Source organism: Vulpes lagopus, chromosome X (assembly GCF_018345385.1).
Source record: "Vulpes lagopus strain Blue_001 chromosome X, ASM1834538v1, whole genome shotgun sequence".
Classification (NCBI taxonomy): domain Eukaryota; kingdom Metazoa; phylum Chordata; class Mammalia; order Carnivora; family Canidae; genus Vulpes; species Vulpes lagopus.
The window spans coordinates 101830234-101855367 of NC_054848.1; the positions used below are offsets into that span (position 1 = coordinate 101830234).

General features: G+C 38.0%; 1 protein-coding gene across 17 annotated transcripts in view; it reads right to left on the reverse strand.

Annotated features, from left to right (window-relative positions):
* Positions 1 to 25134, reverse strand: part of ENOX2 (ecto-NOX disulfide-thiol exchanger 2) — a 263263-nt gene that overhangs the window by 156179 nt on the left and 81950 nt on the right. For 15 of the 17 annotated variants that reach the window (XR_005985635.1, XM_041740642.1, XM_041740641.1 and 12 more), the window contains one exon: positions 6530 to 6673. The exons of the other annotated variants lie outside the window; for them this stretch is intronic. The gene's annotated coding sequence lies outside the window, so the exon portion shown is untranslated. The remainder of the gene's footprint in view (positions 1 to 6529; positions 6674 to 25134) is intronic. 17 annotated transcript variants of the gene reach the window in all.

Consider the following 25134-nt stretch of genomic DNA (forward strand, 5'->3'; position numbering starts at 1 on the left):
GGCTTAAGCAACTTCCCCAAATAATTCATTGCAATATAGTTCTTCCTTATATCTGGCCAACCTCTCCTTGCTGCTGCGAAGGCCCACTTTCTCTTATTAATCTTGCCTCGACAGTGCTAGAACTCTTCACTGTCTTTCATATCGTCAAGTTTCATTTTGACTTCCAGAAATTCTAAAGGAACACTTGGAAACTGAATTAGGGTCTATGATCAAGTTTAGATACTATCTGAAGCTTCTTTTTTAAAACATTTTGTTTATTTATGAGAGACAGAGAGAGAGAGACAGAGACATAGGCAGAGGGAGAAGCAGGCTCCATGCAGGGAGCCCGATGCGGGACTCGATCCGAGGTCTCCAGGATCACACCCTAGGCTGAAGGCAGCGCTAAACCGCTGAGCCACCCCTATCTGAACCTTCTTGATGGAGTTTAGATATTATCTGGAGGTCCTTATTGTATCATAACGTTCCTGGAGATGCTAGCCTACCTTAGTCAAAGTCATTTCTCCTCTCTGGTTACTAGCACTTTATCTTTAAAATGAAATGAATATGGAAATATACTAAGGGGGGGGGGGAATGTCTGTGTGGCTCACTAGGTTAAGCTTCTAACTCTTGATTTCAGCTTAGGTCATGATCTCAGAGTTGTCAGATCAAGCCCCAAGTCAGGCTCCATGCTGGGGGCATGGAGCCCTACTTGGGGTTCTCCCTCTGCCTCTCTCCCTTTCCTCTTCCCCCTCTCTAAAAAAATAATTTAAAAAAACTTAAAAAATATATTCAGGAAAGAATCACTACTATTGATGCAAATTATTATTGAATAGAAGGGTCTTCCTGAAGATCCTGAACTCTTGAGATTTACTCATTATTACAAATGAAAACTGGCCGAAGATCTTTTTATACTGAGCTATTCGTTATTCACATGAACCTTGGGAATACTGCTCAGTACTAGGCATCATGTATTTAAGCACAAACCTGGGACACCTGGGTGGCTCAGCGGTTGAATGTCTGCCTTCAGCTCAGGGCAGGATCCCGGAGTACCGGGATCGAGTCCCACATCAGGCTCTCTGCATGGAGCCTGTTTCTCCCTCTGCCTATGTCTCTGCCTCTCTCTGTGTGTCTCTCATGAATAAATAAATAAAATCTTAAAAAAATAAATGCAAACCTATCTTTCAATACAGGTCTCTGAGAGAAGACAATGGAAACAGGACTAAAAAAAATAAATAAGGAAACAGGACTATGTCCACATCTGGATCATCACTCTGGTATCATAATTATCCCCAGGTTAGCTGCCCACTCTTCTAGAGTGCTGACACTTTCTTTGAATACTAATGTATCATGACATTGCTTAAAACACTGTATTCAATTTTAGTCATCATCCAGATGGCCTTGTTGACTCATAGATTCTTCACTTTAGTGGTAGTATTTGAGAAGATTGGTATCTCTACTTCTACAAGTTCAGGTGGATCTCAAATCAGAAGGCAACTGGCATCTTCTGGACAGGAACTTGGCATTATGATCTGATGAGAGTTTAACAATATTCTACTCTTTAGCCATGGAGTATCATCTGAGTAAGTGGACTCACTGCAATCTTTTTTTAAAGATTTTATTTATTTATTTGAGAGAGAGAGATAGTGAGAGAGAGAGAGCACAAGCAGGGGCGAGAGGGAGAAGCAGGCTCTCTGCTGAGCAGGGAGCCCAATGTGGAACTCGATCCCAGGACCCTGGGACCATGACCTGAGCCGAAGGCAGATGCTTAACTGACTGAGCCACCCAGGTGCCCTGACTCACTGCAGTCTTAGACAATTTGTGCTATTGTATCATCGCCAAGGAAACATTTCTATACAGAAAAGGTAAAATTTGAGAGCAAACACACCAAAAAATGCTGAGCTCACCTTAAGATAAAAGCTGCAGGGGTGCCTAGGTGGCTCAGTTGGTTAAAGCTGTCTCTTGACTTTGGCTCAGGTCACTATCTCAGAGTTGTGAAACCAAGCCCCACTTTGGGCTCTGCACTGGGTGTGGAACCTGCTTAAGATTCTCTCTTTCCCTTTCCCTCTGCCTCACTCCCTCAAAAGAAACTGATAAAAAAAAAGATAAAAGATGCAAAGCAGCTAGATGTATAAAGGAGGAGTTTGTGGTCAAATACTGCAGTATTATCTAATCCAGATTACTACTGATCTACCTCACAGAGGTAGATGGGAAAGGACACCCAAACTCCACCTATGCATTTCCCTTGGGCACTCATGAAATTTCACCCAGTAAAGAGGCAAAGATTCCATTAGAGCCAGGTATTTTTTTCATGAGCACCCAGATTTGATTTGTGGCTTAGGATATAATCTTACAAATGTCTGGAGTTTGACTTTTAGGGTCAAGTGAGGAAATAAACTGATCAACATTAGATACCAAGTGCCCAGTTTTATAAACAGCTCCACTCTGGCAATGACAACAGAATAATAGAGAATATTAAGGCCAATGGAAAGCAATTATTCAGCCAGATATAAGATTAATCAACAAGTATATCTTGAGCATCTATTGTGTGCAAGACACTGTATCTCTGCTAAAAGTCGTATGAGTCAGGGGCCTTTCCAATAAGGGGATAAGGACTGAATTAAAAGGCTAAGACATATTCGTATGAACAGATAACTGCAAGGTAATTTATGATCAGTGTCAAAATAGTCATATGAATATAATGAGGAAGGGGATTCAGAGGTACAAATGAACAATTCTAATGGAAGATCTGGAAGGCTTCCTGGAAAAGGTTGGACTTGTACTAGGTGCTTTCAGTTGGACAGGATTTTGACAGGTTAAAGAAGACAGAGATTACACTAGACAGAAAAAAAAGGCATGAGCAATGTACTAAGAAGGTGGGTGCAATGCTTGTTTGGTAGCAGATCACCTTGGCTGAACTAGATTTATTTTGGGAAGTAGCAGAAAAAAAGCTGAAAAGAAGAGGGCATGAGATCTCAAAGTTTGAAGGGATCCTAGAAATGATCAAATCTAAGCTTTGCTCACCATATTCTCACACACAGATTTCCCTAGTTTGCCATCAATGTTTAAAATACATTTTAGTAATGGGTCCCGATTCCTAATATCTACAGGCATAGTAAATGAGGCACAATAGTTAGAAACAGGCTTTGTAGTTGTAAGCCTGGCTAAACCACTTGCTAGATGTTCACTCTTAGGTTAGTTTATCAAACATTTATTTCTTCACCTACAAATGTGGATAATAGAGGTAGAGAGAGGTGGAGGTAGAGAGAAAAAGGAGAAAGAATGTTTGAAAGAGAAAGCAAAGGAAGAGGAATCTGTAAAGTATATTGCCAAGGAAAGCAGAAATAGAATTTAAGGTAGGGAAGGTTGTTTACAGCATCAGATGAACCAAACAGGTCAAGGTGGTTGAGACCAGCCAAAAAGTCACTGACTTTGACAATTTGGAGGTCACTGGTGATCTTTAAGAAATCAATTTTAGTATAAAAGGAGAGAGGCAGATTGTAGGAAAGGATAAAGTAACAGGAATGGATGGGAGAAAAAGGAATTAAAACAGGAGGTAAGATGAGGGACCAGAACTGCAGTCAAGGTCCCCTCCTCAATTTGCAGTGACAGGAGAGGGAGGAAGATGGCTTTGATTTAAAGGGGTCACTGGGTTCAGTGATATAATGGCTGGATATGTAGCTTAGCTTAGAACTGAAATGGCTGGAAGTTCTGTTAAACTTCCTCCTTGCCAAGATGCAGGGAATGGTGACAAAGGAAGAAGGAAGTCCCTACTCACAAAATATTTTCTCTCTTCCTTTCGTCTAGTACTACATAGGAAGAAAAAGAATTATAAAGCAATCTGCCCATTTATAATACCATAAGGTTGCCAGCTGAACAATTATAAGAGACTCCCTATATAGTAAGACCTCAGTAATTTGGACTTCATTTTTTTGGAATTTGTGGTAATTTAACCTGGGCTGGAGTTACAAAAAAAGGGTACTACTTAAAAAGAAAGGGTTCACTACGCAGTGTGAAAAAAGACTGCAAGGGAGCTAATTTAGCTTGCCAAGGCCTATTTCACCTATTTAAAGAAAATTGTCTTTTTTAAAGAACTTCAGCATATTCATTATTTGAATGCAAATTGATTCTGCTAATTATAGATTAGCATAATCTACTGCTAAAATCCTATATCTGCAACAGTTACTTTGCTCTCACTGAATACGCTCATTAGAAATAAAACTGCAATTCTTTAAAGTTAGTTCACAATTCAGATGAATTCATACCCCCTTTCCCCACCCTCATGAGTTAACTACAGTTCAGGAGGTATTACTCTAAATTAGCACATCACTTATCAGGAACACAGTGGAAAAACTAATAAGTGATCAAAAGGCCTCAGAGCAGCCAAAATAGGTGTCTTACAGTTGATGCCCTAAATCCTATAACTCTCTCCATAGCAGGTTCTCTTACAGCTGATTTAACTCTTACTTAACACAATAATCTGACATACCAACTTGGAGCTGGCTGGGTTTTTTTTTGTTTGTTTGTTTTTTAAAGTTTGTAACTGATTAGTAGGAGAAAAAGAGCTGCTGCATGATGGGACACCAAGAGAAATCAGAAATGACTGCAGGAAGGAGACAGGACATATATAAAATATGTAACTAAAATGCTACCAGAGTCTAGGACATTTTAGTATAGAGATAAAAGGCCTATATTCTTTAGCAAACCCTGAAAGCTATAATATAGTATTATGGCTCAGTACAATAACTAATATCTGGAACTATGCTTCTAAATGATCAAGCAGAGTGGAATACATGCCTTAAAAAGGCAGATACAAAAAAAAGGCAGATACATTCACACACACAAAATTTGTACCCATAATGGTTAATGTAAAAATGTGAAATGTGTTAACGCTTTAAAAGATCATAGTATTACATAATAATAATAACAAAATAATAGCAACATTTATTAAGTAATTACTATGTGCAGATACCATGCTAAGCACTTTACCTATATAATTGCATTTAAATCCTAATAGGTGGGTTTTAGTATCATTTCTACTTTACAACTGAAGAAAGTGAAACTTGGAGAGGTTGAGGAACCACTCCCAGGCCACAGACAGAAATAGAGCTGGGATTAGAACTCACACGAATTCCTTAGCTATAAACTATGCCTTTCCAATGTTCCAGAAAATACAGCTCTCTAAAAATCATTCTTAAGGGCTCCAGATAGCTGGTTTTACTGTTTTAGTTTTCTGAAGTTGTACTTGACCTTGATTTAGAAGCAGAAAGACCTATAATCTAAGAACCAGATATGACATTATATGTTTGTAAACATGCTCCATGTTGTAAGGCAAATATAAAAGAGTAAAAAAAAAAAAAAAAAAAAAAAAAGGCCCATCCCCAAATCTCAGATCAGTCTGTACACACTATGGATACTGTTTCCAAATGAATTGCCAAGCAACAAAGAGATACATTTTAAAATACCAAATGATCAGTTAGGATTTAGTTCTCCTTTTTTATAAATTTATTTTTTATTGGTGTTCAATTTGCCAACATATAGAAAAACACCCAGTGCTCATCCCATCAAGTGCCCCCCTTAGTGCCCATCACCCAGTCACCCCCACCCCCTGCCCACCTCCCGACTCCTAACTCTGGGATTTAGTTCTCCTGTTGCTTCCCCACTCTTTTTGGAGAAATTTAACCTGAGCATAGGCTAATGGAACACTAAAGTAAAGGGGGGATTGCAGGGGAGGATAAAAACTCAGTTGGCTATTATAAACGGTTTAGGAAAATCTCATCACCTGTTCGAAGAGAGCTATGAGGGCATAGAATGCACGTGGACAGAGTGCATACTGCAGGAGACAAGGGTGAGGTGGGGTGGCTACAACTATATGCAGTTATCTGCATTACAAGTAAAAGTGAGGGTAGCCCACCACATGTACATACAAAGAAAAATGTATCCCCAAACCATTCATCCATGCAATGCTTCTACTAAAATCAATGCTCTTTACTCATTTTTTTTGTCTCAGGCCTACCCAAACAATGGCCAGTTACAGAGGTCACTTCTTTTTAGAGAGGTGGGAGGATGGTGGTAAGGGAAAAGGGAGAGGGAGAATCTCAAGTAGGCTTCATGCCCAGTGCAGAGCCTGATGTGGGACTCGATCTCAAAGCCTGACTCAGGGCTCAATCTTGTGACCCCAAGATCATGACCTGAGCTGAAATCAAGAGTTGGACACTTCACCACCTGAGCCACCCAGGCACCCCTACAAATCTCACTTCTGCTGTGAAGTGTTCCATGATGCCCAAATCTGAATTCACTCTTCCCCGTTTGTGCTCCCATTGTTTTTCCCCCCTTTTCCACACTTACCACAGCACCAATGATACTCTGTCTTGTTATTTGAATTATTGTCTGTGCTTCCCCCCTCCCACCACAGGTTCCTTGAGGGCAGGGGACTCTTTCTGGTTCCTGTAGTTCCTACAAATGCCAGCACAATGCCAGTCACATACTAGGCTCTGGGAAAATGGTGACTCAGTAGCACTGGCTCAAGACGGTGCATCATTGCCTAGCTTACCTGAAGGAGCATTTGTTCTCTTTCTTTTCTTGCTTGATTCCCCTCCATTCTCAATGAGGCCTTCTGTGACCAGAGGGCCACTGGCACTACCAAACTGCAGGGGTTCGTTGTTGTTGGCAGGGTCAAAGGGCAGCTGGTTCAATCCTACAGAAGAAAAAGAAAGCCAAAATCCAGACTCCATTAAGGACTGGGATGTCTCAGATTGTATTATATGAGACACTAGAGAAAAACTCGCTAAATCTTAAGAACTTTGGAATAACAGGTGAGTTCCTGAAAGCCAGTTGCCCTCTGTAATTTATCCAGATTTTGTTGAAGAGTACAGAATGAAAATATTGGGTCTTATAAGACTGTGGCTCTGTCATTGAGAAGATCCCTGATGTTTCTGAGAAGTTAACATTTTTGGCCACAAGCTATCAATTATCTTCTACCTCCTTCCTTAAAGAGATAGGACCCTCATTAAGTGTATGGTTGAACTCACTCTTCCTTTGAAAAAGCCTGGTCATGTATTCCTCAAGTCATCTCTTTAAAAAAATATATATGAATATATATATATATATATATATATATATATATATATATATATATTCATTCATCTATCTATCTATCTATCTATCTATCTATTTATCTATTTGAGAAATAACATGAACTGGGGGGCGGGAAGAGGGAGAAGCAGCTCCCCGCTGAGTAGAGAACCCAACGTGGGGCTAGATCCCAGGACTCTGGGATCATGATCTGAGCTGAAGGCAGATGCTTAACTGACTGAGCTACCCAGGAACCTCTCTCAGGTTATCTCTTGACATTTTTCCATTTTTTCTTTCACTGCAAGGGTTGTTGAGTTGATGTAGCTATAATCATGACACTATCCTGGTGTCAAAGACACTGCCAATGATAACAGCAGTTTCCAAAAAAGAAAACTGCAACTTTATAGCAACTCAGAAAAGGAAACAAAGATATGGAATTTGCAAGGGGTAAGTTTGTACTTGGAGTAATGGAGAGTTATGACTTGGGTTTGGGTAGTGTTACTCCTATCCTTTTCAAAGGATGCTTAGAGCATGGTTACTTTACTACTCGGTGCTGCACCATCTAAAATGGCAAAAGGCACGTTCTACTCTCCAAGTCTTATATGGTTCAGCCAGGGACGTGCAGAGAGTTTCTTACTCTTCTGGCAGCAGTACTGGGAATTTCAAGTGTTTCAATTAAAGTTTCATGAAATGTGGGATCAAAAGCTTTGTTAAAGACCAAAGTTAGGTGATCTCTCTTAAGCCTTTTAGCCAATGGTTCTCTAATCCTATCAAAAGGAATCGGGTTGGCTTGCCAGGGCTCAATCTTTAACCCTTCATTTTTCTATGGCCCACAACTATACAATTCAGGAGACAATGTTGTAAAAAGTTAATAAAAGCTTGGAGTCCAGTCAGCTAAAAGTCAATCAAGTTTCAGTAAAAGGAATGCTAAGGTTCTAACAAAATGTCTTTACATTATTGTTTTAAGTTAAAAGTATCCCTATGCTAATGTTTTCAGCCCGCATAACAAATACCATTTCTTCAGCAATCAGACTCCACTTGGAACACCTCCATTAAATGTCTTCTGGGACTTGTCAAACATTCTTCTTTACATCATCTCAGTAACCAAGTGAAAGAATGAAAACTCACTTCTGTATCTTAAGTCAACTGTTCACTGCATCATATCCAGGTTCTATTAAATCCCTACCATGATTAGAACTAAAGAAACAAACATCAATTGCTATGTATTAAAAACATTCCAATAATGACCAAGACTATTTTCAAAGAAAACTAGATTTTAATACAATTTACAAATGGAGATGTTTCATGCACCTGACTGGTCCCAGAGTCAAGTGTGAGTAGTGTACTATTGCAGAACTTTTCTTGGTATTTCTTTCTGTAATATATATTGAACAAAAACAAGTTCCATGGAAGATGGAACAGTATAATGGAAACAGTATGTGTTTTGGAGCCTGACAGATTGGGGTTAAAATCCTGGCTGTGTCTTTTACCTGCTGGCAATTCATGTAATCTCCCTTAGTCTTAGTTTCATAATGTGTAAAAGGGGAGTGATAACATTTGTACTGGGTTGTTGCAAAGATAAACAAGACAAAATATATATATTCAAAGTTATTACTACCTTATTATTCTAAGTGAATTAAAAACATTTTTCCCTGTAAGTTTGTAAATTCTTCTTAGGAGGATCTCCCACCAAACACTCTACCCCACTCCTCACCCCCCAACTGTATCCTGGTGCCTAACACCATGCCTGGCACATAGTGAGAGTTAAATTAATTAATTAATACTCAATAGGGAGGGGGTAGGTGACTCATTCCATTAACCAATGTAGTTAAAGACGTGACAACTGATAATCAAGAATTAATGCCACAACTTAAAATTTCTGATGGTGATTATATCAACATTACTTAAAATAATTAGATTTCAAATGCATCTCCATAATTTGATTACTATATTCCAGGATGGTGAAAAATAAATACTTTGATCGAAAGTATTTTGCTTGATCAAAAGAAATACTCAGGGATTAGAAGCTTCTGATTAATGATGGTTAATTGGAAATTTTTTAAATTTTGTTTTGCACTTGATAATTTTACGGAATAATATATTAGTCCATTTCCCTGCCTTATTAAGTAGATGACTGAAGATCTTACAGAGCTTCAGAGCCATAATCTATAAAAGGAAGCTAATAACAATGCCTTACTCATGGGACTGTTAAAAGAATTAAAATGAAATTATGTATGTAGAACATTCTGCATTAAATCTGGCATATAGCAGATACTCAATAAATATTAACAGCCACTGCCACAATTTTGAATTTCTATTTCTATTCCATTTCAATTTCTAGAATTGTTGATGCACAATGTGTGGAGAGTGGTCTAAATTTGCTCTGATCCAAGGACAGATCCTACTTTCTGCATTGAATCTTTTCATTGCTGTTCATACCTTTTTCTAAAAGTTGGAGTCCAGGAAAAGAATATGCTAAATTAAAAGTATTCAGTCATAGATATTTACTATAATTGTTTTGCCTTTTAATTATTCCCAGATGATAACTTTAGGGATTTAAGTATTTTGTTCCTCATACCAGTGCACAGATTTTTGTTCGGCACTAAATAAAACTGAGATTTCAAGTATTTTCTGACTATTCACCTCATACGTGATCCTGATATGTGAAACCCCTGATAATTTAGCATACCATCTCAGGTGTTGTTTCTTATAGAAAAGGCTCTCATATCAAGGTGAGAAAGACATATCACTCAGTAAGTTGATTCATTGAATATGAATCTGCATTTTCTATTATCTGGGACTGAATACAGTCTCCAAAGATTTGTAGTTTAAGAACAAGGGCTAGAGATAGTAAAATCCTCTGACACCAGTGCTTTCTAGCTACTTTTATTGTATTGTTTTCTTCCTCCCCTAAGACAACACTAAATAAACCAATAAATCAGTAAATCAATAGGTACTTAGAGGCTCTTTTCAATGTCATGTATATGTAATCTAAGCTAAATGCCACTGTAAGTAAAATAGCCCCATTAAAAGGATGTAAATTCTAAAAAGAAAACTATCATTTTAATTTCAAGAATTCTTACTATAGAAATTATGACTTAAATGTAAAATATTATCAATGAACATATTATAATTCTCACCAAGACTACAGAATTTATCTGTAAATCTCTTATGGAAGGTATTTCTCCTATTTTTCTGCTAGGCATATGAAACCATTAAGATTAGGAAAATATTAGTAAAATAGTAGATGAGGAAGACACTTTTGAGGGTATTTAGTTCATCCTTTTATGCAGCACAGGGATCTTATCTATAGAATTCTTGACAGGCCAAAACCTGGGGCCAGGAGTGAGGATGTACTGGGGGACTTCTTCGCCTGGGGACCTTTCCTTGCTGTGCTTCCAAAGGTTCACCTTGTTTGCTTACCTTTTCAAAACTACCACCTCCTCTATTTTAAGGGTTCTTTTCATCTCCCTCAAACTGCCTGTAAAGGATGATGCATTTTATTCAACTATTAACTCATTTATTGTACTTAGAATAGGAGCAATGTCTAAATTGTCATGTCTAAATGTCTAAAATGGCAAGCCTAAATTTTAAGGTTCTACTGATAATCACTACAAGAAAAACAAATGAGGGAGTCATGAATAGTTAACAGAGCAATGTTAGAAATTTTCCATAGTCTGGGGCGCCTGGGTGGCTCAGTCATTTGAGCATCTGACTCTTGATTTATGCTCAGGTCATGATCTCAGAGTCCTGGGATCGAGCCCACATTTGGCTCCATGCTCAGTGGGGAGTCTGCTTGGGATTCTCTCTCTCTCTCTCTCCCGCTGCCTCTCACCCCCACGTTCTCTCTCTCTCTTTCTCTCTCTCTCTCGTTCTCTCTCTCATAAATAAATCTTTAAAAAAGAAAATATCTAAAGTCTTATATAGTTCTCATAGTCCTTGCCCTTTCATTCCTGGGAATAAATTTAATAAAACTTTGAACTTTGCTCATTCATTTCTCCTCCCAGCTTGTCCCCTTGTTGCCTAACCCCACAAAATATACAGTCTGTCTAAAGGGAAGCACAAATTGATAAAAATAGAGGAAAACAGATAATAAACATTAGTGTTATATAGGTTTTTGCTATTGCTGTAGTTTATGATCACAATTCAGTCCATGTGGTAATGTAATCTCCTCCAAAACCAGGTTGACTGGTTTAGAGAGCTAACCAGTTGTTATTTCATGTCAAGTCAAAATACAGATTATCTGACTTCATAATACACATGAGGCAACTTTAGAGAGTATGCATATATTGTGGAAGGGTGGGGGTGGGGTCCTTGAAGAATGACATTTCTCATCTAATGGAACTACAAATTAAACATCTCAGAATAAAGTGTGGTTCTCAATGAGTTCACATGCAATGATGTCTGCCATACAGATGCAAATGATTCCTGGGCTTTGAGGAGAGCACTGAAGAATTTTCATGACTCTTGTGAAAGAAGATCAATGATCTCTTTGTGTCCAGCTGCTGTTATAGTTACTGTCACAGTTCACTTTACAGAGCTTTTCACTATCAGGTCAAATTAGGACTAACCTTCATGATGCAATCTAACACTTTTAATGATTGCTCCAGGTTATCATAGGGAAATATGACCCTGTGGGTCCCTGCCACTTATTTGCAGCTGCAGCCCAATGACTTAAGGTGGTACAATCTTAGCAAAAAGGAAACACAATTATACTCTGAGCTAGTTCCCTTTCAAAGAAAATGGTTAGGTCCTGAGAAATCTGGTAAATTCAATTCAAGGCAAGAATCTCAAGATAGACATTTAGATTGAAAAAATAGGATATCCATTTTTGGCAAAAGTAACATTATAGCTAATTTGTGTATAAAACAAATTTCTGTAACCTGAGTCCTATTTTCCAAGTAACTTCAGTTTGAAATCAGATATGGGACTCCATGGCAAGGGGAAGTAGAGGTCTCCAAATTAGTTTTTAATTCATTCAAAAGTTTTGGAGAAACACGGGGTTATTAGCATAATGGTCAGGACCTTAATGTGCTGGCAGGTGATTTTGTAGGATTTATCCATCCCTGAAAGCCTCTCCTCCTTCCTCAGTGTAGGTCTGAAAACCTCTGACTCCCTACTTTCAGCTCTCACTACTGAGCTGCTCCACTTGCTACTTCTGAGGTTTATCTGCAATGTCTCACAGACTTGGGTGGCAATATCACTCTCCAGCCACAGGGGTTAGCAACCAAAACCAATGAAATTTCTCAGTTCTGGGTCTTAGCTGATGTCAAAAAATTGAAACCTACTTTGTCAATTTCATGAGTCCAATATTCTGTGTAACAGGCTTAGTTGAAACAAGAGTAATCATAAAAGAATAAAGGAGCAAAGGGAACAGAGAAAGGGCCAAAATCTTTTTCTACTAAAGGACTTGCTTGAATGGTGGTGAACATAAAAACTTTCAGGGGAAAATTTACATTTATGTCACCCTTTCAAGCTGTGATACGGGTGACAGGTAGATTTTTATTGACAGTGGTCATTCAGCAATTTTTAGGGACTCCTCAAACTACTTGGTCAGGCATTCAAGTCCTTTAAAATAAGGCCCCACGACCCATTCTGAGCACTCTTACCAAGCCCCAGCTTGTACTCTACCCCAACACTTTTCTAACTTTAATGTGCATACATGTTCCCAGGGGAGCTTTTTAAAATGCAGACTCTGATTTAATAAGCCTGGGTTGTGGTCTGCTTTGCTACCAAGTCCCAGATGATGCTGATCCTGCTGGTGTGGGGGAATCATGCTTTGAATAGAAAAGACTGACACTCTAGAAAAATGGGACTACCTGGTGTTCAATGAATCATTCCAGTACTTTCCTACTTCCACACATTAGCTCACACTGCTCCACCACCTACTTTTTGATTTCTAACCTTCAAAATACTATCCTTCTGTAAGGGTTTATCTCAGGTGCTATTTCCTTCATGATGCCTTTCCCTATCCAGTTCCACCCATTACATATATAGCAATGGAATGGGGCTACCAGGGTATCAATCATTCATTGGCTGTTAAGAATGTGTTCTGCTTTACAAACATTATCTTTTAATTTTATTTTCTAGTTATTATTCCCATTTTATCACAAAAAAAGGCAAACTTGCAGAGTTTAAGTAAGTTTCCCAAGGCTGTATAGCTAATAATACAAGGAACTTGGCCTTTTTAAAAAAAATTATAAAACACTGTTCTAGTTCTCCTCAGATCTTTTTTTTAAGATTTTATTTATTCATAGAGAGAGAAAGAGAGAGAGAGAGGCAGAGACACAGGCAGAGGGAGAAGCAGGAATCATACACAGAGCCTGACGTGGGACTCGATCCAGGGTCTCCAGGATCACGCCCTGGGCTTCAGGCAGCGCTAAACCGCTGCGCCACCGGGGCCGCCCTCTCCTCAGATCTTAATCACCATTTTTCATATGCCTTTTAGAGCATGCCTTGTGCTATAGTTCATTGAGCATTTGTCTTATCCTCCCTTCCCTCCTGCCTTACCCACTGTCAGCCACTAGGTCGTAAACCCCTTTAGCACACACTTTACATCTCAGTCATTTTTAAAATCTCCTCCTCCATGATGCTGGGCACAATGCTTGTACAATGTTATAAGCACTCCAGAAATGTGTGCTGAATCAAACTCAGGTACAACTTGGGCACAATAGTCATGTTTCCCACCCTGGATGCCAACCAACCTGCTGCCTGAAGTGAAGAAGGAAGTATGGTTTTGAGGTTCCTTCAGCATTCCTGTTATCTCCTCTATTCTAGAATCCCTGAAGACTCTTTGGGGAGTTGTGGTGGATGATCGTACACTCTACCCCTAACCTTGATTCTGCATAAATTCATTCTCCATTTCCAAAGGCAAAACTGTCCTTCCACTGACTAAGACCCTTATATGAGAAAACAGTATAAAAGAATCTCCATATATGGATCTTTTCTTAATAGTTCAATAGATACCAGGTTACAGATTTCTGCTTTACAGTCAAGAAAAGGCAATCCCGAGAGATGTACTGTCCAATACAGTAGCCGTCAGTCACAGTAGCCATGTAAAGTATTTAAATCTAAGTTTAAATAAATTAAAATGAAATGAAAAGTTCCTGAGCAGCACTAAGCCACACTTCAATGCTCAATAGTCACACACACCTAGTGGCTACTCTATTGGTATGCACAGTGTAGGTATTTCCATCATCACAGAACATTTTACTGGACAGTGCTGCTCTAGAATAGACCTGGATTCAAACCCACATCGGCTACTTACTAGGTGTATCATTTACAAGAGGTATTAAACAAGCCACCTGATCTGAGACTGCTTTTGCACCATAAAATGGAATAATGCCCCCTCCTATAGGCAAGTGAGGAAAATTCAATGAGAGAATGTATATTTAGGGTCTAGCACATATTAGACATGAAATAAGTGTATAGCTCCCTTCTAGTCTAATCGAATGTTTATATGAATTTGCCTCAGAAGTGGAATAAGAAAGTTTGAGCAGCTGGCTTTTCAGGCCCCCAGACTACATCCTATTTACAGCTTGGGAGATGTTAGCTCTGCATTCATATTATAACGCTCTCTTTCTTTCAGATAATACACAGCTATCAAGGTAAAACATTAATAAATAATGCTGGGAATAGTCAGTGATGGCTCTTTGCTTGTACTACTTTTAGGAGAGGAGACCATATTTGTCACCTTGAACTTTCCAACACAGAAAGAACCACACTTTACTCTTAAAACCGAAATGCCTCCTTTCAAAGCTTTAATCACTGCTCAGTTTCAGCTGGGTGCTGTATTATGAGAACATAGCTAACAGTGACACGAGAACTGGAATGGAAAAGGACTATTTCTCTCCCAAATCCATATTTTCCTATGCTCATAATGTTTTCTGTGTTTTTCCTGTGGGGCTGACATGTCTCAGGCCTAGTAAAGGTGAATTATTTCAGAAAAGTCTAAACTAAATCTATTAAGGTGCTTGAGTTCCGTGAGCAGGAAAGCAAAATATGTATTTCCAACTTCAAGAAGAAGGATGCTTCAGGATTCTTTTCCCCCATACAATTTAAGGCTTGGGAAACAGCAAAATCACATTCCTCGAAGAAAACAAAGTTCAAAAAAATGTTGATTTGATAGAACAGTTCAAAGTGACAGATGGTAGATGGACGATTTATCATTTTCCTTAGGATAAAGTCTGGCAGTCTTCAGAGTAACTGAAAAGAGAGTCTTATTTTCCTGTAGTTAAGCCCTGGGAACAGTTACAGCAACCACCCTTCTCTCCACATCTTTGAGGGTGGGGGATTAGAAAGATGGTGATTCATCAGTGCCTGCTTTGAGCTGGCTCTAGGCCATACTGCAATTCCTGTTGACCAATTTTCCACTTGAGTGACAGCAAAAGGGCAGGTTCCTAACACACTGACCATTAGGTTATCTGTTTAATACTTGCCTGAGTATGTGCCTAGAGGCACTGTATTATGGGTGTCTCTGTCTAAATAAAATAAATAATTGCAGATTTCAGAGCCTGGGGACAGAGAGTTGTTCTGGTATTGAAACTGGAGTCTATCTTGTCAGATCTGTAATGAGGTCTTCCCTTCAGGCTGATTGATTTCATAAAGCTAAGGTAATTATGAAAAGCAAGCACAGTTCTCCCTGCAGAAACCACTCTGCTGGTTTTGAAAACTAGCTAGTCAGCTGGATCTGGTCAGGAGCCTGGGCTGAGCCAGCCCTTTCAGTAGGAACAGTTACTACACACAGAGTATACCAATTTGTTCTAATAGATTCTTAAGACGCCAGTAAATACATTGTAAACAAGGTTCAGCAAAATAATTTCACATGCTGTAAGTGAGTGAAAATTGAAGTAGCAGTCAGATAAATCTGCATCTCAGTGTAGAATGCTCTGAAGGGGAGAGTGAGAGCTGGAACTCTTTTGGACTTTGCAGGGTTAATTTTATCAATTAATCCTAGAAATATATTGGTATCTTTCAAGACGGATGCACTGCACGAATAACATTTATATCTCTGTTTTCCCTAAAATGTACACACTAATTTCACTAGATTTCCTTTTTTTCATTCCATTCAGCCTTCATTAACTATCCAATCACTGTGCTACAATTTTAATTGCCTTCTAATTAACCAATGATGAATTTATAATTTAGCATTCCCTAAAGACAGAACTACATAAATATAGTAAATCTTCACTCACATGTTCAAAAACTTTTATCCTCCTTCCTTCCCCCACCCCACTAATTTTGCTATACTGTATCAAGTAATGTTCTGGAGTTACGCTTTTTTTTTTTTTTTTTTTTTTTTTTTTTAATTTATGATAGTCACAGAGAGAGAGAGAGAGCGCCAGAGACACAGGCGGAGGGAGAAGCAGGCTCCATGCACCGGGAGCCTGATGTGGGATTCGATCCCGGGTCTCCAGGATCGCGCCCTGGGCCAAAGGCACGGGCTGAACCGCTGCGCCACCCAGGGATCCCCTGGAGTTACGCTTTCCACACTCCTAATATTCGATCTTGATTTGGACTAGTTTTTTAAGAATGTATGAAAAACAATCCGCTTTAGCTGTGAAGTTAAACACACCAGAGAAAACATATTTCTGTAATATGTTAATGCATCTTTTATAGATCCATACCTCCACTATAACAATTCCACTCAAGGAGTATCAAGGTGTTGAAAAGTGACAAACTCCTTTCGAAATGGCCCTGGGCTGAAGTCAAACCTACTACTGAGGAGAAAGGTAGAATCTACCCCTTGAGAAGACAACATGACTGTAAAGGAAAAAGCTTGCAAAAAAATAACTAATCTACGTTTGGAACAAGGCTTACTGTTGTTGTATAAAAGAATAAGTAGGATCTTAATTTTGTTCCAGCTGGGAGTCTGAGGTATTCAGTATGTATTGGAATTACTGAATCTATGAAATAATATTGACAGTCTCTCTTCTTATTCATCTAATTCATTCAAACAATTCTGTGTGCCTGGTAGTATGTTAGGCCCTAGTGTTTCAAGCCTCATTAAGACAGTTTCCTTAAAAATATCATAATCAGAAAGGAAGGCATATAAATACACAGAAAATCTGGCCCAAATTACTGCATCAGCTTCATCTCTTGCTACTTCCCACAGGTACCCTTTGCTTCATTCATATCACACTTTTCAAATTCTTCAAATATGCTATGCCTTTTCATGTTTGTGCTTCTTTATTAAAATTTTTTTTACTGGGTAATAACACTTAAACATCTACACTGTTAACTAAATTTTAAGTGTCCAGTACTGGATTGTTAACTATAGGCATGATGTTGTACAGCAGATCTCTAGAATTTATTCATCTTGTGTAATTCAAACTTCATGCCCATTGATTAGCAATCAATGGTTACCTCCTGCCTCTCAGCCACTGGTAACCACCATTTTACATTCTATGAGTTCAACTATTTTAGATATCTCACATAAGTGGACATGCAAGATTTGTTGTTCTGAGATTGGCTTATTTCACTTAGCATAATGTCTTCAAGGTTCACCCATGTTCTTACATACAACAGGATTTCCTTTTTTAATGCTGAATAATTTTCCATTGTTTGTACATCCTACTTTTCTTAATCTATCCATCAGACATTTAGGTAATTTCCACACCATGGCTATCGTGGATAGTGTTACCATGAACACTGGTGCTAATATCTTTCTGATTCTGATTTCATTTCTTTGGGATAAATACCCAGAAGTGGGATTGCTAGATCATACAGTAGTTCTATTTCTAATTTTGTTTTGAGGAACCTCCATATGTTTTCCATAGTATAGCTATACCATTTCACATTCCCACCAACAGTGTACAAGGGTTCCAATTACTCCACATCCTTGCCAACACTTTTTATTTTTTAATGGCATCCTCACAACTGTGAGGTGATGTCCATGTAGTTGTGATTTGCATTTCTCTTATAATTAGTGACATTAAGCATCCTTTCATATACATGTTGGCCATTTGTGCATTTTCCTTGCAGAAATGTCTATTCAAGTCTTTAGCCCTTTTTAAAAATTTGGTTATTAGGGGATTTTTTCTATTGAGTTGTAGGAGTTCTTCATATATTCTGGAGATTAACCCCTTATGTTTTCTCCCATTTAGTATGTTGCCTTTTCACTCTGTTGATTGTTTCCTTTGTTGTGCTAAAGCTTTTTAATTTGATGTGGTACCACATGTCTGCTTTTGCTTTTGTTGCCTATGATTTTGGTGTCATATCATGAAATCACAGCTGAGACCAATGTCATAAAGCTTTTCCCCCATATTTTCTTCCAGCAATTTTAGTTTAAAATTTTATATTTAAACGTTTAATCCATTTTGAGTTTATTTTTGGGTATGTATAAGAAAAGGGTCTAAATTCATTCCTTTGCATGTGGATACCAGTTTTCCCAACACCATTTACTGAAGAGACTATCTTTTCCTCATGCACGTTCTTTGTAGCCTTGATGATCAATGGATAGTATATGCATGCATTTGTTTCTGGGCTGTCTTTTCTGTGCTTAGTACATACCATTCCCTTTGCTTGAACTACAATTTTCCCTTTTTTCCACCTGGAGAGCTCTTATTCATCCTTCAAAACTTTTATCAAATATCACCTCTTCAGTGAAATGTTTCTTTTTTTTTTTATTTTATTTTTATTTTTTTTAGTGAAATGTTTCTTAATCCCCGAAGGCTCATTCCACAGGAATATGTAGAACGTTTTTATCAGAGTACTTATTAGGATGAACTTGGGATTCCCTCTGGATGTTTTTGGGTTTGTGTGTATTCTGGGTGGAAGGTTTCCAATATCTGATCTGTGTCTTACAGATCAGAAAGCTTACACTTATGGCAGAATAAGGGATGCACTGGAGGTGAGAAGTCACCAGAGACAGACCAGTCAGAACACCAGACCGATACAGTGGAGAGATGACAGTAATATTACTTCAGACAGTGGTAATGCATGAGGAAAAGTGAATGGATTTCAGAGTTATTCATGAAGTGGAATCCTCTGGATTTGATGTCTAATTAGATCTGGGAATTGAGGGCAAGAAAGGAGTCTGAGATGACTCCATTTTAAAGCTCTTAAGTTGCAGTCTTGAAAATCATGCAAGGTTTGTGAACTTCAGTATGAGAAAAAGCACAGCCCAATGGAAGCATATTCACAAACCTATGCTGAAAATAATACCACTTTCAATATCTATTTACCATGACATAAAGGCTGCCAGGGAACACCAGCAAATGGCTTATACTTGACCTTTACTATGTATTCTTAACAAAGCCTGTCAAAAGATATCAATTCATCCAGAAAAATATAAAGCAGAAAAAAATATAAAGCAGAATCTAAAAGGTAGAATAACATACTATTGGGCTAAGGAGAGAGAAAAACATTTTAATAATAGTTCTCAGACTTGGTTTATTTTGTCTACAGCATTCACTGACAAAGTATATTTGAAGGTCAGGAACACTTAATAAATTCCTTCCATTCCTCCCTTCATATTCTCTCTTTTCTCCTCCCAAACAACTCCTCAAAATGGTCTTATTAGAAAATCTTGCATTTTAATAGCAGTTGTCTTTTGGCTATTATAGTATTTTGGATTAACCTGATGTTTCTCCTTTTAACAATACTCAAAGAAAGCTTGGAAAAATTAATGCTATGTTGTTTTTCATCCTGCCACAGAATATAGCAATGTAATTGTCTCCTGGAGAAGAGGCACTCTAATCATCTTTAACTTTAAAGTAAATTCATTTCACAAAGATGCTTTCAGACAAACAACTGACAGAGCAAATCAGGGCTCCTAGGAGATTGTGAAGTGATGGATTGCGTTGAAGAGAGTGCTATAGCCGAATTCAATTCCATAAACATTTCAACTTAAGAATTTCTCTGCAACAAAAGAGCACTGCATGGAAGTTAAAGTCCTGTTACATCTTGAGACAGAGGCCTTAAACACTGCATAGATCCTTAAGAGAATTCTAGGCACCCCAGAGGTAGCAAGTGGACAACCCAGTTATTCTGATTACACCATAGAGGAATCTATTGTAACAGATGAAGTCAGAGTGTGAAGGCATAGTAACTTTCTAAAACTGCCTTCAAGAAGAATCCAGGACTGAAATAGACCCAAACATCCTCTCATTCCAACTAACATTCCTGTGATCTTGGAATGGGTTTCAAAAAGCCACAGTGTTAGTTTGATTTAGAGGATCATTTCAACTTGTATTACTCCCTAACTGAATCCATTTCCACCTTCCATTAAGTTCTTTTTGTTATTTTTTTTAGCCCCTTCCCCATAGGTTTGGGGAAAGGCATTCTTTGAAGACAGATTTGGATTGGTAAATTTACAGCCTTGGTAAATTTACAGGCTCAGATTTTCCTGGAAATTGCGCACTTGCCTGGGATGATGGCAGAAAGAAGAAATGAAATAGCAATGAAATAAGGCCATGGATACCTGACCAAGCAGCCTAGCCTCCTGGGCTGATGCCAAACATGACGATATAGTCTCAGTGCATTAAACTAATTCTATTTAAGAGTCCTCCCTTTGGGCTTCTAAAAGGCAATTGTTTTCTCTGATACACGTGACCCAAATTGGGTTTGCCACAACATGAACAGTGCCAAAAGAAGCTTCCATATTCTTTTTAAAAGATTTTGTTTATTTACTCATGAGAGACACAGACAGAGAGGCAGAGACAGGCAGAGGGTGAAGCAGGCTCCCTGCAGGGAGCCTGATACAGGACTCGATCCCAGGACCCCGGGATCATGCCCTGAGCCAAAGGCAGACACTCAACCACTGAGCCATCCAGGTGCTCCAAAGCTCCCATATTCTTTTGTTTTTCACCAACTGCCTTCTGCCTTGACCCAGTCCCCAACCTCACAGATTTGTTAGGCATGTCCCCAGAAAAGGTCAAGACTTTAAGGCAGTGCATCTCACTTCTGGCTACATATTAAAGTTACCTGGGGAACATTAAAAAAATACCAACACCTGGGCCCCAACCCATATAACTCTGACTTAATCAGATAACCCAGTTATATGGGACTTGGTCCAGGTGAAGCCTTAAGATCTAGTTTTTAAAAGGTGTCAGGTGATTATAATGTGCAGCCAGGACTGAAAACCACTGCTCTAACTCTGGTCAGATGAGTATATGCTGACCAGAGGTTTTTTTTTTTTTTAAGTTAAAATCAGGCAGCACTTAGAGGGTAAGTTCATTTACTCATTACCTACAATATGCAGAGAACTGTATTGGTTGTGTGATATAAATAGGTTAGACCTAAATTTGTCCAATTTATGATGCTTCTAGGGAAAAGCTGAAAGAAAGATTAGAAGCATTGCTAGCAAAAAAAAAAAAAAAAAAAAAAAAAAAGAAGCATTGCTAGCAAAAACAAAAAGAAACTAATGTCTTGAAAAAATTTTAGGCAAAGTATAATTACAGGATTATGTTCCTTTCCTTGCTCCAGGAGATACCAGCTAAAATACTTCAGAAATATTGTGTTTTTCTTCTTATCTCCAGAGAAAGATTCCATTCCAAACTGCCTTGAGGATTGGCTTCAAATCTTACAACCCTTGGGACGGGAGGCCAGTCGCCCCTGCCCTTGAGTAGATCATTCATTTATTCTACTACATGTATGCTCATGAAGAATGCTGGGAAGCACTGTGTCTAAATTACAACTACTTTTAATAAAATCAGGCGGCAGTGTGGTTTGCTTATGTCATCTATAACCTCAATGATCCCCTCTCCCTCGGCCCCTTCCCATCACACATTCTCTCTCAAATAAATAAATTTTTTTTTTTAAAAAAAGGAATGATCTGGTAAAAATATGAAAATGCAAAGGAGGCAGTTTAGTGGAAGAACAGACCATGAAGATACAGACTATGGTATCTGCTCTTCCATCAACTGAGATGGGAAATGGGCAAGTTGTTTTTGGTTGAGGTTTCCTCATCTAAACAATGAGAGTAGAACCCTGTGATCTACAAGCTCTAAGGTAAACAACAACAAAAGTGTAGGTGGAAGAAATTAATAAAAACTTGATATAAAACTCAGTAATAAGGTAGAAAATCAGAGACGAGTGAGGTCTAGAAGAATGCTGTCCTAGTACCACCAACTCAAAACTTATTTTGCAATCAATAAATGATTTGAAAGTAATACGGTTAAGGTGACATGAAAAAAACCAAAGCATTTCCAACACTGCTCCCAAAAAAGTCTCCTTAAGAATTTTTCTAATTATAAACCAGAACTTGTAAGGAAGTCTAGAAAAGTTTTTTTTTAAAATAAGATGTTTAAATAAAAACACATCTTCTAAGTAACTTGCTATCAATTAATATTATTTAGAGCATGTATATTGTAAAACTCAGAATAAGAATCTAACACTAAAATGACAAAAGCATGTCCAGCATGTCGGGAATAAACTTACCCTAATTAGACCAAAGCTTTGCTCACATATGAGACATTTCAAAATATAATGATGTAATGACAAAAATTCTTGTCTCTGCTAGAGTTGTAGGGACTGCTATTAAATCCAAGCATGGTATTTGTGTGCACATAAGAGCAGACACAATTACAATCTAGAGATATTTTAATCTTTTTTATTTATTAGTATTGTTATACAGCAATGAGCATTCAGAAAAAACCTAATCAGTGTGCATTATGCAACAATCAGACAAAATACTCCTAATCCTCTGTCATTCTTTTTCCTTGGCCCCTGGGTACTCATTAAAGGTTAATTTATTTAAATCTCTCAAACATTCATTTCAATCTACTTTAATAAACTAATGAATCTTTGGAACTTTGCCTAATCAGCTTATGTTTTCTATTTTAATACATCTATAAAACGTCTTTTTTTCTAAGCTCATTCTTAATAGTTGTCTTCCCTCTTGAAGATTGGATTGTGCTTCAGTAACAACTGGATTTGAGCATTTGGTGACACACTTACAACCTCATCCAACACACAGAGAAAGAGAATGGCTGTGGCTTGCCTATTGCTCTTAAACGTAGTCACATTTTAGAGGACAGTGAATTGATTTATGTTTAAATAGGATAATGATCCTCCAAATTGAAATGGTTATTTTACAGTTTAGTGGGAGTGACACTTATATTAAAGCAAAGCTTCTAACAGCTTTGGTGTTTGTCAACTTCTATGAGGGCCTATCAATGAAACAACTTCATTTTGTTCACAGCAAACCAGAGAAATGCATAATATGCCATATAGACTGGCAGATACAAATAAAGCCTAGATATATAAAGAGAAATCTTCAAAAGAGTACTACCATCTAAATGGACTGTAAACTTATGCCTTACAATCTGTTCAACAATTAAATGTTAAATACATTTTATTTAATGGTGACATTCAGGAATATTTTTTTAAAATATTTTATTTATGTATTTTATTTAAGAGACACAGAGGAAGAACAGGGGTAGGAGCAAGAGGGAGAGCGAGAGGGAGGGGGGAAGAATCTTAAGCAGACTCTGCACTCAGTGCAGATCCCATCACCGAGCTCGATCTCATGACCTGAGCTGAAATCAAGAGTTGGATGCTTAACTGACTGAGCCATCCAGGTGCCCCAGGAATCTTTTATATAACCATCTTTAAGTTGAATGTTCTCAGGGTGGTAGCCAATATTCAGTGACTGCACTCCACCTTCTATACCAGAATGCTAGAAACCAAAGTCTTGGAACACTATAACATTATTTCTAATCCCTTCTCTAACAATAAATGACATTATTACAAAATTTTACATCTTAGTACTTTCACAGCATCCCTATGATGGAGCAAAGGGTTAATGTCCTTGGTCTGTAGACAAAAAAACTGCATCTCAGGGGAGCTTCAGTGATTTACCAAAAGTTATAATGAATGTGAGGAGGAGCTAGAACCCGCATCTTCTGGCTACATATCTTTCCCTTGTACTATGTTACCTTCCCTGTAGGGTTTGTACTGGGATTAAAGTGGTTTTTTTTAAGATTTTACTTATTTATTCATGAGAGACACACAGAGAGAGGCAGAGACATATGCAGAGGGAGAAGCAGGCTCCCTGTGGGGACAGCCCAATGTGGGACTCAATACCAGGACCCTGGGATCACAAACTGAGCCAAAGGCAGATGCTTAACCACTGAGACACCCAGATGCTCCCAGATTAAAGTTTTTACTGATGGATAGACCACCATTGATGAAAAAAAAAGTGTAAATGATACCTGTAGGATTTTTTGGTAGAAAGTAAATCAAATTGATTAAAAATAATTATGATAAACCATTCAATGTAACTTCTGTCTTCATAATATAGTAATTCAATGGAGTGTAGAAGAGCTAGACTTAATTTTAAATTTTATTTTCATTTTAGATATAAATTAATAAAAATAGTAAATATACTTTCCACCCCTGGACTAAATTTCAATTACTTCAATGTCTAGTGGAAATTGATACTTGACTTTCCAGTTATGCTGCTAAAGTATTTATTTTATTTTATTTATTTTTTTTGCTGCTAATGATTTTCAAGCTGTTGTCTCCACTTTTCTAAACAGTAACTCCAAGGCTTTACCTTTCGGAGTTCATTGTTCATTCGTTACTTGTCTGTCCACCCATTCATTCAGCCAATCATCTAAATGACATTTATGGGATGCCTACTTTGAGCTAAGCAACAGGATAGATATAGACTCTGCCTAAAGTTTCTGCTGCTGCTTCATTTGTTAAGACTAAGAACTCCTTGAAGACAGGAATCCTGTTATTCTGCATAGAATACAGCCAGTTCTATTTGCATAAAATCACTTAAATAGTTTTTTGACAGTGAGATTTCTGACTTCCCGTGTTGCCCAAATGCCCCTCCAAACATATGGGAGTTAGGGGAAGAAATAAGCAGTCTGCTTATCAAGTCTGACCTTTGGATAATGACTACAGTTTTCCCATCTGAGCTTGCTGCTGTTCTGCCTTGTGGTCAACAAAATGATTAGGCTAAAAATGGCAATATATCTGTGGCTGTTCCCCAAAAATCTTCTAGAAAGCTACATTTAAAAATAGACAGTTGCTTCTGCCCTTCAGCATAGTGGTGAACTGTATCACCAACTGCACTGTCTTGTTTGACTCAGTGAGAAGTTGGAGCTTATTGACAAGATGTAGATAAACTTG